General features: G+C 38.1%; 1 pseudogene across 1 annotated transcript; it reads left to right on the top strand.

The window, feature by feature from the left end:
* Positions 1–7305: 7305 nt before the first annotated feature.
* Positions 7306–13288, top strand: LOC127492773 (actin-related protein 3 pseudogene; annotated as a pseudogene). The gene has a single exon (XR_016220557.1). The product of XR_016220557.1 is annotated as an actin-related protein 3 pseudogene (transcript).
* The last annotated feature ends 1240 nt before the right edge of the window (positions 13289–14528 follow it).

The following is a 14528-nucleotide window of genomic DNA, read 5'->3' as shown; positions in this document are numbered from 1 at the left end:
CTCCTTTCATGTTTATTAACATTTGCTTTTTAAATCGTTTCTCCATGTTTCATTTCAAAGTGTTAGGCAACATTTGAGAAGTCCTTTGAGGTTATTTGAAAGGACTTTCTCTGTGCATATACTTATATCATTAATATAACTGTGCATTTTAATCCTGAAATGAAATTATCTTGCATGACACATAACTAACACAATTTTCAAGGAACTGGCTGGACATTTACCTGAATTGAATTAGCATTGTTCTGGCAGGCAACAAAAGTTAATGAATAAAAAGATAAATAATTTTAAAAGTATATCTTAAAAGACATTTAAGATGAACTACTAGAAATTCTCTAGAAACAGCTCGTACATACTGACAATAATGATAATAATAAGCTTAGAAAAATTCATGACATGGTTATATATACCATCTATGAGGTGAGTTCACAAAGGTCAGGGGAAAATGCATTATGTTTTTGCTCTACTGAAGAGGAAGGGAGAAAAAGAGGATGGAGGAGGGAGAGAAAGAGACACAGTGCTCTCAGTTGCTGGCTCACTCCCCAAATGCCTGTAAGCCGGGAGCCAGGAATGAAATCCAAGACTTCCACGTGGGTGGCAGGGACCCAGCCACTTGCAAAATCATCTGCTGTCTCTCAGGATCTGCACTGGCAGGAAGCTGAAGTTAGAGCCAGAGCCTCTAACCCAGGCTCTCTGATACAAGATGCAGGCAACTTAATCAGCATCTTAGCCACCCATCCAGAATCCATTATATTTTAATTTCAGTTTTCCATGAATTTGAAGTACTCATGTGCATTTATTAAAGTACAGGGCTTAAAAATTCTTCCAAGTTATATTTGTTAGCTTAGTTTGAATTCATATGCTCAAATGTTGTATATGAGTAAAATGGAATTTGTTTAAAATTAATATAGATTTAACATTTCTAACAATGTTTTTTTTTGACAGGCAGAGTTAGAGAGAGAGAGAGAGAGAGAGAAAGGTCTTCCTTCCATTGGTTTACCCCACAAATGGCTGCTACGGCCAGCATGCTGTGCCAATCTGAAGCCAGGAGCCAGGTGCTTCTCCTGGTCTCCCATGTGGGTGCAGGGCCCAAGCACTTGGGCCATCCTTCACTGCACTCCTGGGCCACAACAGAGAGCTGGACTGGAAGAGGAGCAACCAGGACAGAACCGGAGCCCCAACCGAGACTAGAACTCAGGGTGCTGGTGCCACAGGCAGAGGATTAGCCTAGTGAGCCGCGGCACCAGCCTCTAACAATGTTTTATAAATTTCTTCTAGATAGTATTAATTAATCATGGAAATGTGAATTTTTTCCTCCTATTTAATAGGGAGGAAGAGGGAGAGGAAGAGTGGTAGGGAGAGAAAGAGAGTGAGCAAGAGTGTTCCTAGTTGCTGTCAATCCCATTAATTAATCCATCGATTAATTTTATTGATAGCTTGGTGTAATTTCTCTATTTGCCTATCTTTGAAATGTTCTGTAAACATTCCATAGAACATATTCTTGCTATTCATGAGCCTCTGATTGTCTGATTGCTCCTGTTGTCATAGTGAAGTTAGACTCTGTGGGAGAGACAAACACCATCTCTCTTAGTTTCACGTATCCACCACTACCAGGGCACATCTGACTCCTAAAATTTCCAATGATTATCATAAGTTATGCTAGTTGTGAAGCAGAAAGGACAGCTTGATTTTAAAGTGAAGATTGAGCTTCAACACTGTCAGGAAAAAAGATCTTGTTTTGACTTGTACAGTGAGCCTATTTGCCATGTTAGATGCAGATGGAGAGAAAATAAGGAGTAGCAGAATGACATCTTGAGAAGTCCTTTTTGGACCAAGACCTCACGGTAAACTCCTTCAGAGCAAAACTGTGAAATTAAAACGAAAATTGTTGATTCTTGTCAGGAAAGAAAATTAAAATTTAATTACCCTCCCAAGTTTCCTTGATTTGCTTTGGATTTGTTCTGTTGTTCTGAAAAGAAGAATAAGGCAAGAGAGACCTGGAGCTTGAAGTGTCTGTCCGGGGACTGCCAATCACGCAGACAGACAGATTGTTAACTCCAGACTCCAAGAACACCATTTACCAGCAAATCACTGCAATCCTTGAGTACTCTGAGTATTCCTTATTGGCTACACTCGCAGACACTCTACATCACCTCTTAACTTTAGTCCTAAAGGGCTGAATTATGAACATTTCTACATTGGATTCCTACTGCTGCCATAACAAATTACAACAAACAGCACACAGACATATTATCTTGACCTCTGACAGTCAGCAATCCAAAACCGAGTTCACGGCCAGAAGCAAGGTGTTGGCAGATTTTCATACCTTGTAGAGACTCCAGGGGAGAATTTATGCCTTTCACAATTTCTGAAGATCACGTGTATGCCTTGGCTAGTGGACACCTTCAAACCCAGCAGGGCAGCATCTCGAGGTTTCTCTCTCTCTCTCTCTCTCACACATGCACACTCACATTCACACTCACATTCATATGTAATGATGTGTCAGCCTATCTCTTAATTCTAATTCTTCTGCTTTCTACATAGAAGGGCCCTTGTGATTGCATGGGCCTAGAGTGTTTATCCAAGAGATAGTCATTAGTAATTAGTAAATGAGATGTGTCTATTTAAATTTCCCTTTAGTGATGTTTAATATACCCCTAAATGTTTTATTCATAATAAACAATTTTTTCACATCATTTTCTCATTTTCCTAGTTTTTATTCACTTGTTTTTAATTTGTATGAGCATTTTTTAACACTAAGGCAGATAGTTTTGATAATTTTCGTTGTGTCACATGCATTTCTTTTTTCTTTTCTTTAATGAGAGAGAGAGAAAGAGAGACAGGTCTTCCTTTGCCGTTGGTTCACCCTCCAATGGCCGCCACGGCCGGCGCGCTGCGGCCGGTGCACCCCGCTGATCCGATGGCAGGAGCCAGGTACTTATCCTGGTCTCCCATGGGGTGCAGGGCCCAAGGACTTGGGCCATCCTCTACTGCACTCCCAGGCCACAGCAGAGAGCTGGCCTGGAAGAGGGGCAACCGGCACAGAACCCAGCACCCCGACCGGGACTAGAACCCGGTGTGCCGGCGCCGCAAGGTGGAGTATTAGCCAGCCTAGTGAGCTGCGGCGCCGGCCCTCACATGCATTTCAGTAATTTTTCCATTTTATTAAATTGGTTTTAATATTATCTCTGATAGTTTTTCTGCTAAATGTTTATAGTTTGTGCTTTCATCCATTCCTTCTTCAGAATCTTCTCACTCAGTAAAAGGACAGGAAGGAATGGCTTATAGAATACACCTTGCAGGGAGGTGAAGGTGAGTGAAGAGTTAGTTAAGCATAAAAGTCTATATAATCTCATTTCATCCTACAACAACCTAGAAGTGTAGACAAAAGCTTTTCAATTTTGCAGCTTAATAAATGGAGGCTCAGAGTTTAAGTAATGTCACTGGGATTTAAAACAATATCTGAATGGCTTTTAAAGCTCTTTCATTAAGCCATGCTGCCAAATGTGGTGATATTGCTGCAAATCTGTTCAATGCTATCCTTTGAGCCTTTTATCCTACCTAATCCAATTTAGTTGACCTGTCATGTTTTATGAATAGTGAAAGAATTAACCTAAAAAGACATATTATAAAATAAGCAACCTTATGTTTTAAAGTACACACTCCCGCATACACACATTTCCTAACCTTAATTTTAGCACAGATATTAGGTGACTACAGTCCCACAAAGTGTTGACTATGCAAATATAAGGTGTTTGGAAATAACTGAATATCAATAATTAAATTAAATTCATATGACATATTATAAAACTGTTGATCAAAAGTATTTTTGTCAATGCAGTGTAAAACACTCTGAAAGTAAATGGAGCAAGATTTTTGCTATAAAACAAGCAAATAAATCTAAGTGAAGAAATTTCACATTATGTATTAATTTCCAAATTTTTATTTCTGTATGTGCTTATAAGTATGGTGGAGAAATTTCAGTATGATATCCATTTTTCTTCTTAAACATTGATGATTAAAAACATGTAAGTATAATTACTATTGTGACATTGTCCCCATCAGATGGATCTGAATATGATTAGCAATTGATTAGGATGCCAAATTTCTGTTTGTGGAAAGATGAAAGAGACACTCATCTTGTTTTTTGTTTCCACAATTCCTTCCCAGTTTTCAGCTCAAGGAGCTTCACCTTCAAATGTGTCTTAGCTGCTAGTTCTTTGAGTCACTTCCTAAATCCGTAACAATGGTTGCTGACTTCCCAAGTTATTATGCTTAAATTCTTGCCTAAGAATCATCTTCTGGGAAGCCCTAATCTAAGATGCTCAAGACTGTACATTATACTAAAATTAAGATCCTCTCGGGATAGAGTTACAAAATTGAAGCATAAAGCAGTCAGATAGCAACAAAAGCTTTTTGTAAGTTACCTGGTAAAGCCTAGAAAAGACACCTGTTTGCCAAGAAGTAAGAGATAAAGTCTAGAAGCTCACATACCCGCTGTTTGAATATTTTAGTTCTCCAGTGACCAGGGGAACTCCAGGACCTCCCCCTAAAGTACAAAGCAAGTTACTGCACGTGTGCCTGCTGTCATGAAGAAAGAGATTTTTGGGTGACCCAGGAGATTTAAACTAACTTATATCTTTGACATTAAGATGGCTAATCCCATTAAAATCTCTAAATATTCAGGATAGAGAGAATTAATTCATAGAAAAGAATATCTAATTCCCAAGTATTGAGATTCTAAATACTTATCACACCTCTGGCTTTACCTTAATAAAATAAGGCAAGGTAACTGCTATCAATATGAAGTTGACTAGAGCCAGAAAGAAGAAAATTTAGGAGGCAATCTTATGAATTATGAAAAAATATCAATCACACTGATGGATACAAATAATTATAAATATGAGTAAGGGATCAATTCAGGTAAAAAAAATATTCATATTGGGGCTGGTATTGAGGCATAGCAGTTAATGCTACCACCTGTGACACCAGCATCCCATATGGGAGCTGGCTAATGTCCCAGCTGCTCCACTTCCAATCCAGCTCCCTGCTAATGCAACTGGAAAAGCAGCAAAGGATGGCCCAAGTGTTTGAGACCCTGTCCCCCATGCAGGAGGCCCAGTTGAAGCTTTGGGCTCCTGATTTCAGCCTGTACCAGCTCTGACTGTTGCAAGCCATTTTGGGAGTATACCAGCAGGTGGAAGATCTCTATCTCTCTCTCTCATTTTCAAATAAATCAATAAATCTATTAAAAATATTCATATTTATTTAACTTAGCCAGGATGGCTACAGTATGTCCCTAATAACACTTAGCAGAGTCATGGGAGATTAATCAGGACCAAACAAGCTGGATATTGGAAGGTGAGTCCAGGAAAGAATGCCAAGGGAAATGTGGGAAGGAGGGAGAGTGGAGTTGGAATGATTTAAATTTAACTATATATCAAATTAGTACTAACAGCACAAAGGGAAAAATGCCATATGACTTTTAAGCACTTCTCTTACTATATATCATTTGTGAAAGAGTCTTTTTAAGGATCAAAAGAACTTCAAAGAAATCTTAAATCTCTCTCAGTAGAGTTATTAGTAAAAGTATTGATTAGTTTCTCTATATCCATCTCTATCTACATATAGATAATTATATCTATAATTATCTCTTTATCTGTCTAATATATCTATGAATAGAAAGATATATAGATATAAATTTTGTGACAGTTATATTCATATTGTAGGCCAAAGCATGTAAGTAAGTGTACTGCTTCTAATAGTGGCTGAGATTTTTCATGTTAAGAGAAAAAAGGTGAAATGATAAAATTAAATCATATAAGGAAAACGTCTTCTCTGTCTGATAAATTTGACTTAGGCATGTCAGTAAGAACATGGGATTTATTTTTTAGGCCCTGAAATGTTTGGAAACTCCAGTAGTAATGAGTGCCCCTAAACTCAAAAATCCAGATCTTGACTTCCATAAACCTTGATCAAATAAACCAACACTCTTGGACATGTTCCAATGCTACAACAGAGAAACGTAACATGAGCCAGGAGCTCTGCTGTGCAGGAATACAAGGAAGCCTCCTGGAGAAAATTGTCAGAAGAGCAAGTTGAGCTTTGAAGAGCTCCTTCTTGCCATTTTTGGATACAGAATCACAAGGCACAGCACTGGAAGGAAAAACTGATACATACACATAGATGAATCAATAGTGAAACTCAAAGAAAAAAAGCAAGGTAAGAAAAATTCACATTTAACAGTAAATCACAAGAAGTTAAATGCCTAGTCAGTGTGAATCATTGTATTTCCAAAATTCTGGAAATATCTAATTTCTAAAATACAGTTATCAGTTTTTTAATAAACATGATGAGTTTTATTTACTTGTCATAATATTTCCTTTTAAAAACATAAGCTTATAAACTTTGATGTCTAAGTTATATAATATTTTATTACATAATTATATAGGAAAATTCAAAATTCATTGTATATTACCTACTGGTTCCTACAAATCCATTACAATAAAGAATGATGAATTAAATACATGCTTTTGTAGCATATTTTCAATGGAAATTGTAGACTCGTATGAATTACAATGTCTATAATAAAGATCTTTATGATAAGTTAACCAACTTAATAAATAATGTAAAAATAAGAAAAATCAATATTTGTATCACATAAGAGGTACATTTTTAAACACAATGACTGCATTATACATTGTGCAAAAGAATTCTGGAAGAAAGTTCTTAAAGATATTTCATCTTGCTGAATTTGTTTTTAGTAAATAATATAATAAGAGATCCTTCAATTCGTGGGAAAATTAAAATGGTGTTTTATTCTGGAATGAAGAGGTCATAAATCTTGGCAATGACATGAAGGGGAGCATGAGGATCCAGAGTTTATTTAGCTATAAAAGTCAAGATGGTGGTCTTTAAATAATTTATGTGGTTGAATGGTTGCTTAGGAAGCTGCAAATATTCCATTTACAATGTTAGCTAAGAAACTGCATCATGTCTTTTTGAGAATCCTTTGATTTCATGCGGAATTTTCTTTTTATAATTTAGTATTTTCTGATTAGTTTGGCAAAATTCCTTTAAGTTCTTATAACTCTAAAATATGTGTATTTATATCAATGATTTCATAAAATCCCAATACTACTGTTCTTTTCTCATGTATTTACAGAGTCTGGGATAGAAAGACAAGATGACAGAAAGAAATCCTTTGCTATAGTTATATGCCAAATGAAATAAAATTCTCAATAATCCTGTATATATGTGGCAAAAAGGACAGGAATAGTGATAATTCAAAGCTCTGAATAATTTCCATGGGCTGCCTGGACTAATTTCAATTCTAAAGCACGTTGAAAGACCTCAAGGGTAAAAAAATAATCCAAACCTATCTATTTATGAAATTTCAGAATGTAGAGGGGAGACCATGAAGTGCCATGTTTGTCTACAAAGCACCATTGTATTATAGGATGGAAGAATCCCTTCAATAACATCTTTAGAATTGCTGGTTCTTCCATGTAGATGGAATACAAGTTTTTGATCAATGCCTTAAAATGCCCAATGGGTACAAGTACCCATGCTAAGCAGGATAAAGGATACACATAGTCACAAAGTACACCTTGAGAAATATAAATTTGTTCAGAAAACTGAGGCATATTTTAAACAACATACTGAACATTTAACTACCCCTAAGAATACAAATTAATTTGCTCAACCAGTAGAACGTGCTTTAGGATACATGCAAGTTTTGAATTCCATGTTTCTCACTCTTGGGGAATTCATTCATTTATTTCTTCATGGCATATGGACACTGTTCTGTGTTCCAGACCCCGCATTAAAGTTGAAAACAAAATAATGAAGCAGGCAAAGGCTTTCCAACATAAAGAAGACATTTATGGGGCTGCTTTGAGAAGCAAGGAAACATACAATTAAAACAAGCACATATATAAGCGATTACATTAAGTCCAGCAAAGAAAATAAGATGTGATAGAGTAAGGGGGCTGGTTGATTGGTAAAAATTCACAAGAAAGACTTCTTTGGGAAGGTGATATCTAGATCAGACCTAAAGAGTTAGCTCTATTAGTGACAGTAACTTTCCTGGGTCAACCACCCTGTTAGAAAACACCTGGGGCCCTGTGCCTTTCTTGCTACCTCTTTGACTTACCCACTTCCATACACACACACACACACACACACACAGCAAGGGCAGCCTGGCTGTGGATAGTCAAAGAGCTCCCATCTGCCACCAATTCCTGGCCCCAGCCAGCACCAAGCAGATCAGCAGACAGGCAGGTTGGAGGAACGACTTCCAGCCTATGTGCTGGACTGTAGCATGGGGTGTACACATCTAGCCTGTGATGAAAATACTGAACCATGGTTTATCACTCCTCCCTGTGTTGCTTTTAAGGAGACAGCAAAACTGGGCCAGAAAGATCAAAGGAGGGTATTAAGGACCTAGACTTCTTTATCGGTATTGAAGGGATACAAAAACCTACATAACACAACAAAATGGCCAGCTCACCATGGTATGGTTGAAGATTGAGACTTGAAGGAATACATGAGGTTTAAATATGTAAGGGCAGAACCTGAAGATCATTATTTTCTTTTGATTGAACTTCCACTGAATACTCCAGAAAATATACTGCTAAAATAATGTTTGAGTCTTTCAACGTTCCTGGATTCTACATTGCTTCGCAGGCTGTTCTTGCCTTGGCTGCATCCTGGACCTCAGGACAAATCAGAAAACAGACATTAACTTACTGTAGTAGTGGACAGTGAAGATGGTGTCACATAAGTGATTACTGTGGCTGAAGGATATGTGATCACTGAACAAGATGTAACATATTTTATTCAGCAACTGCTGAGACCGAGAAGTAGGAATCTCTCCAGAACAATCCCTGGAAACTGCTAAGGTGGTAAAGGAGTGCTATAGTTATGTCTGTCCAGATTTAGGAAAGGCGTGGAATAAGTATGACATAGATGACCAAAGTGGATTCAGCAGTATACTGGAATCAATGCTTTCTCTAAAAGAGAGTTGTCCATTGATGTTGATTATGAGAAATTCTTGGGACTTGAAACCTTTTTTCGTGCAGAGTTTGATAATCCAGACTTCATACAGCCTCTCAGAATTTGTAGATGAAGTAATTCAGAATAGTCCTATTTAAGTGAAACATATTTTTGACAAGAATGTTGTCCATTCTGAAGGGTCCACCATGTTCAGGGACATTGGATGTCCTTTGCTTTTGAAAAGAACTGTAGATGTTAGGAATTGAATGGTGGAATTGAATGGCGGTAGATCGAAGCCAAATCTGTTAACATACAAGTCATTACACACTTCATGCAAGATACACTGGTTTGGAGGATCAATACTTGCTTCCCTGCCTGACTTCTACCCAATATGCCACACCAAAAAGAATTACAAAAAATTGGACCAGGCATGTGTCATCACAATCCAGTGTCTGGAGTCATGTTGCAAAATCAGCTTCATAGTTCTTGGGGTTACAGGGTGGAGAAGAGAGAAACTTTCTCATTACCTGTTTTGTCTAGATGGTTGATTTTGTGGTTTTAAACCTGACTTGAAATAGTAAGATGAAGCATGATTATGTATATCAACATGCACAGGAAGAAAAGAGCCAAAATGATTCAGTATTTTGTTTAGATTAAATATTTGAATCTTATGTGTAACCAAAAGAAATGGATTTTGTCCCGATATCTTATATATTATTGAATTGCCCAAAATTTGGTGGTATTTATTGGCATGTAGATAGCTCTATAGTGTTTCTATAATGCAAGAGCCTGAATGTATTTCATATTTTTTGTACTTTGAGGAAAAAATGTTAAAGAAATCCTGTAGTACCTGAGGAGAAAAGTGACCAAGTAAAGGATGCATTTTAAAAATAGCCTGGTGAGACTTGAGGTATTCTCTCATGGGGATTCCAGGTATCGCAAACCACTTCCCTCTCCTCCTCCCTGCCCCGGTCACCAGTGGTTTTCTCTTCAAGCGCTTTTGGAACTAAGAAGCTATATCTTGGATTAACTGATGCCTGCTAATACCTTCTGATTACTTGAATTCTGTTTTTTTTTTTTTTTTCTTTAAAAGGAAAGACAAGACTGCAGGACAAGTAAAAAACAAAACAAACGAACAACAGCAACAATAAAAAAGCAAAAAGCCTAAACTCCAACTCGGATTTTCTCACTGCAAGATTACCCTTCCTGTTTATATACAAACACATCCTGCTAAGTTTCAGATTCCACTTCCTCCAGCTGACTTTACTCTTTAGTTTTGCAGTGTCCTGAGACTTGATATTTGAACCTTTGCTGTTTTCCACCTATCAGAAGCTTAAGCTTTGTAATCTTGCTGCGACTCATGTTTTGAAAACCACCTATATTCTGACGACTCCTAAACGTATCTGTCCAATCAGTATTTCAGACATATCCACATTTTCAACGATTTACTTCATATTAGCCATGAATAATTGATATATCAAACTTAACATGTCTTGAAATGAGAGTAGGCACTTAACCTAACGCTCAAGGTGTGCACATCGCACATCAGAGTGCCTGGTTTCAATTCCTGGCTGTGGCTCTTGCCTCCAGCTTCCTGCCAATACAGAACACTCACATGGAAGACCTGGGCTGCGCTCCTGTCTCCCACTCCCAGCTTTTGTCTGGGTCCATCACCAGGCTTGTGGGCATTCAGGGAGTCCACAGAAAGTGGGTGCTCTCTCTCTCTCTCTCTCTCTCTCTGACTTTGTCTCCTAAATGATTTAATTTAAAAAGCAAATGCGGAAATGGAGTAATCTTCCTCCAAACTGATTCTATCTCACTCAAATGCAATTCCATCTTTCCAATCGCTAATGCCAACCAATTTGGAGTTATTCTTGACCTCTTTCTTTATTTTACAAACTGTCTTCTATTCATAAGCAAATCTTGTTAGTTATACTTCCAAAATGTTGCTTCATAGCCAGTAATTTTTTCAGATATATTTTCTAGGTGTAGGTACATATATTCTGCAATTAATATGTTGCTGATTTTCTAACTGAAAATTGTATCCCTTATCTTCTGTCTTTCTTCAAAATTTGCCTTACATTTTAATTAATCATTTATGTCTTGCCTGTCTTTGGACTGTCTTTTCTTCCTTTTAAATATTTCATGTAAAGTCTCCTAAATCCTCTAATCTACTAGTTCAGTTCCTAGTGGTCTAAATATAATATCTCTTATTTTTGCTGACTGTTAGTCTTATCGCCTTGGCAACCCCTGTGTTTTGTTATATTTGATTGTGAATTAATTGTTTTGTTTTAATGCGTAAGAGTCCTGTGGGCTAACAATTGGAAGTTTCCTGCAGAGACAAGCCAGCTTCTTCTGGTAGGTGGGAAGAACTATTCTCCTAGGAGCTCTCTTTAACCTTTTGCAAGTGAGCAGTCTCAACAAGAAGCCTCAGCTCCTCCACTTCGAAGTGGGCTGAAGTTGAGTATTGCCATAAAGATTATGTTACTAATACCCAAGTTGCCTTGACTTACTTGCTGCCTGTACATCCAGCAATAGTTCCTGTTCTGTTTTTTTTGTTTGTTTGTTTGTTTGTTTTTAATTGTTTGAGGCGGTCTTTATGTTTGGAGACCTCTTATGTGACCAGTGCTGTCTCAAAAGGAGTGCCAAGTCTATGGTTTAATTGTTTTGTAGTTAGAGGCATTTCAGGAATCTACAATCATACTGGTCAAGAGGGAAAATGCTATTTTCTATCTTTCATTTTTATAAATAGATACCTGAAAAACTGCTATAGGTGTTAGTTTTTCTTTTCCCATAATTGTCTCAAGTTTTGCTTCATTTTTTTTCTAGGCTATACTTTTATGTACTTATAAGTTTATGATAGATATTATCTTCCTTTTAACTGTAAGTAAATTCATTTATGGCCTACTTATTTATTTCTGCCCTAATTTGTAATCTTTATATAAGGCTACTTTTGTGAATGTTTTTAAAGATTTATTTATTTACTTATTTAGAAAGTCAGAGTTACAGAGTGACAGAGAGAGGAAAGAAAGAGAATGTTCCATCTGTGGGTTCATTCCCCAGATGGCCACAACAGCCAGCACCTTCATCCAGGCCTCCGCTGTGGATGGCAAGGGCCCAAACACTTTTGCCATCTGCTGATGCTTTTCTGAGACACTTTAGCAGGGAGCTGGGTTGGAAGTGGAGCAGCAAGGACAGGAAATAGCATCACAGGGAGTGGCTTTAGCCACTACTCCACAACATCTCCCTTCTTTGTGACTCTTTATACATTTGCCTATCCTTTTATTTTTAGTCTCTTTGTATTGTTTCAAAATGGGCATGGCCTGAAAAGCCAAGACACTCTGGCAAAAAAACAAAAACAAAACAAAACAAAACAAAACAAAACACAACTAAATAAAGATCTCTGCAAATGAGATCCCAGTGGAAAGAAAGGAAAGGAGGTACCTTTCTCTAAAGGGAGGAGAGAATTTCCACTTTGACTATGACCCGGTCTAAATAAGATCGGAGTTGGCAAATTCAAAAGGCTTCCATAGCCTTGGCAACTCATGACAAGAGCCTAGGGTGATTACTGACAACATAAACAACAGTGTCAATTGTTAAGTCAACAACAAGAGTCACTGTGAACTTACTCCCCATGTAGGATCTCTGTCCTTAATGTGTTGAACTATGTGAATTAATGCTGTAACTAGTACTCAAACAGTACTTTACACTTTGTGTTTCTGTGTAGGTGCAAGTGTGGGGAGCAACCCGGACTGGACTGAGTTACTGGAATTAAGACTTATTCTATGCATCTGCTCTTCCACAATATGGCGCTGAGAAGGGAGAAACAGCTTCTACACAGCTGCCTCCAGTTCAACCAATGAACTGCAGGACCTGCTCCTGATTGGAGGAGAGCAGCGTGCTCGGCGTTGTGGGTAGCAGAGTTGGGATTGGTGGAAAAGGACTATAAAGGAGGAGAGAGACAACATGCACCAGGAACATCTAAGGGGAATATCTGAGGGAACACCTGTGCAGGCCCCGAGAGAGCCGGCCGGCGGTGTGCCGCTCCCCCGCGGAAGTGGGGAAAGTGGCCAGGGGGAACCGCCCTTCCACGGAGGTGGAAGGGACGGTAGCCAACCCGGGAAGAACCAGCAGCAAACCCGGGGAGGGCCGAGCAGACAAAAGAACAGCGCAGGGTCCTGTGTCGTTCCTCCACGAAGAGGGGGAGCGACAGCAAGCTGTTGAACTCTTTACTTAATATATACTAAACTGATCTTCTGTATATAAAGATAATTGAAAATGAATCTTGATGTGAATGGGATGGGAGAGGGGGCGGGAGGTGGGAAGGTTGCAGATGGGAGGGAAGTTGGGGGGGAAAAAGCCACTGTAATCCAAAAGCTGTACTTTGGAAATTTATACTTATTAAATAAAAGTTTTTAAAAAAGAAAAAAAAGAAAAAAATTGGCATGGCCTTTTTAATGAGAATAGTTTTTTTTTAATAATTTCCATCTCAGAGTACCTTATAAATAGTTAAGTTTATCTCTTTTTATGTATTTATACAAAAGTAGGCTTACTTTATAGAGATGTTTATAGCGGATGACCCATTTACTTCATTTTTTCCCATTTATCTTTCGTTGAATTTGTAAATTCTTCCTAAGACCACTTCTCATTGTTAAGTTATACATTCTATTTATAATGTATTTGATTAGCCTTATTAAATATTGAACAAATTGTTTGGGACAAACTTCAAAGCCAGCACAGAAATATATTTCACATTCTCCCCCAATGGTCACTCTTCTATCTTTTCATTCTTTTTCTTTTCTTTTAGATTTATTTATCTATTTGAAAGGAAGAGTTACAAAGAGAGATTGAGAGACAGAAAGAGAGCTCTTCCATTTGCTTGTTCACTTCCAAGATGGTCACAATGGCCAGGACTGAGCCAGGCCAAAGCCAGGAGCCAGGAGCTTCAGCCAGGTCTCCCACATGGGTATCAGGGGCCCAAACACATGGAATATCTTTCTTTGCTTTTCCCACACCATTTTTAGGGGGCTGGATTGGAAATGGAGCTGCTGGGACACAAACCAGCACCCATATGATATGTTGGTGTCACAGGCAGTAGTTCTATTCACTACACCACAACACCAGACCCATCTTCTATGTTCGTATATCTTTGTATTCAATAATTTGGTATAACATTTATTTTTTTTTCATCATTTCTACTTCAATTCACTGGTTCACTCTTCTGCTAAGCCAATGCCAGGAGCCTTGAACTCCATCTGGGTTTCCCACATGGGTACAGGTATCCAAGGATTGGGACCAATGTTTCCCAGGAGCATTAGCAAGACACTGGATTGAAAGTGGAGCAGCTGGAACACAAATCAGCATCCATACGAGGTGCCAACATCATAGGAAACCCCTTACCTATTGTGCCACAACACCAGTCCCCTATTTCTACTCCTGAGGAATGCCTACGTAGTTTCAATATTCCAGTCTTTAATTGGACTGGTTTTTTTTTTTTTTGTTATCGAGTTCTTTGAGTTTCCAATGTATTCTGA

This window comes from Oryctolagus cuniculus, chromosome 14, assembly GCF_051225735.1.
Source record: "Oryctolagus cuniculus isolate XC-2025 breed Fujian yellow rabbit chromosome 14, ASM5122573v1, whole genome shotgun sequence".
NCBI lineage: Eukaryota > Metazoa > Chordata > Mammalia > Lagomorpha > Leporidae > Oryctolagus > Oryctolagus cuniculus.
Note: the sequence above shows the minus strand (reverse complement) of the source record. Positions and strands in the feature narration are given on the sequence as shown.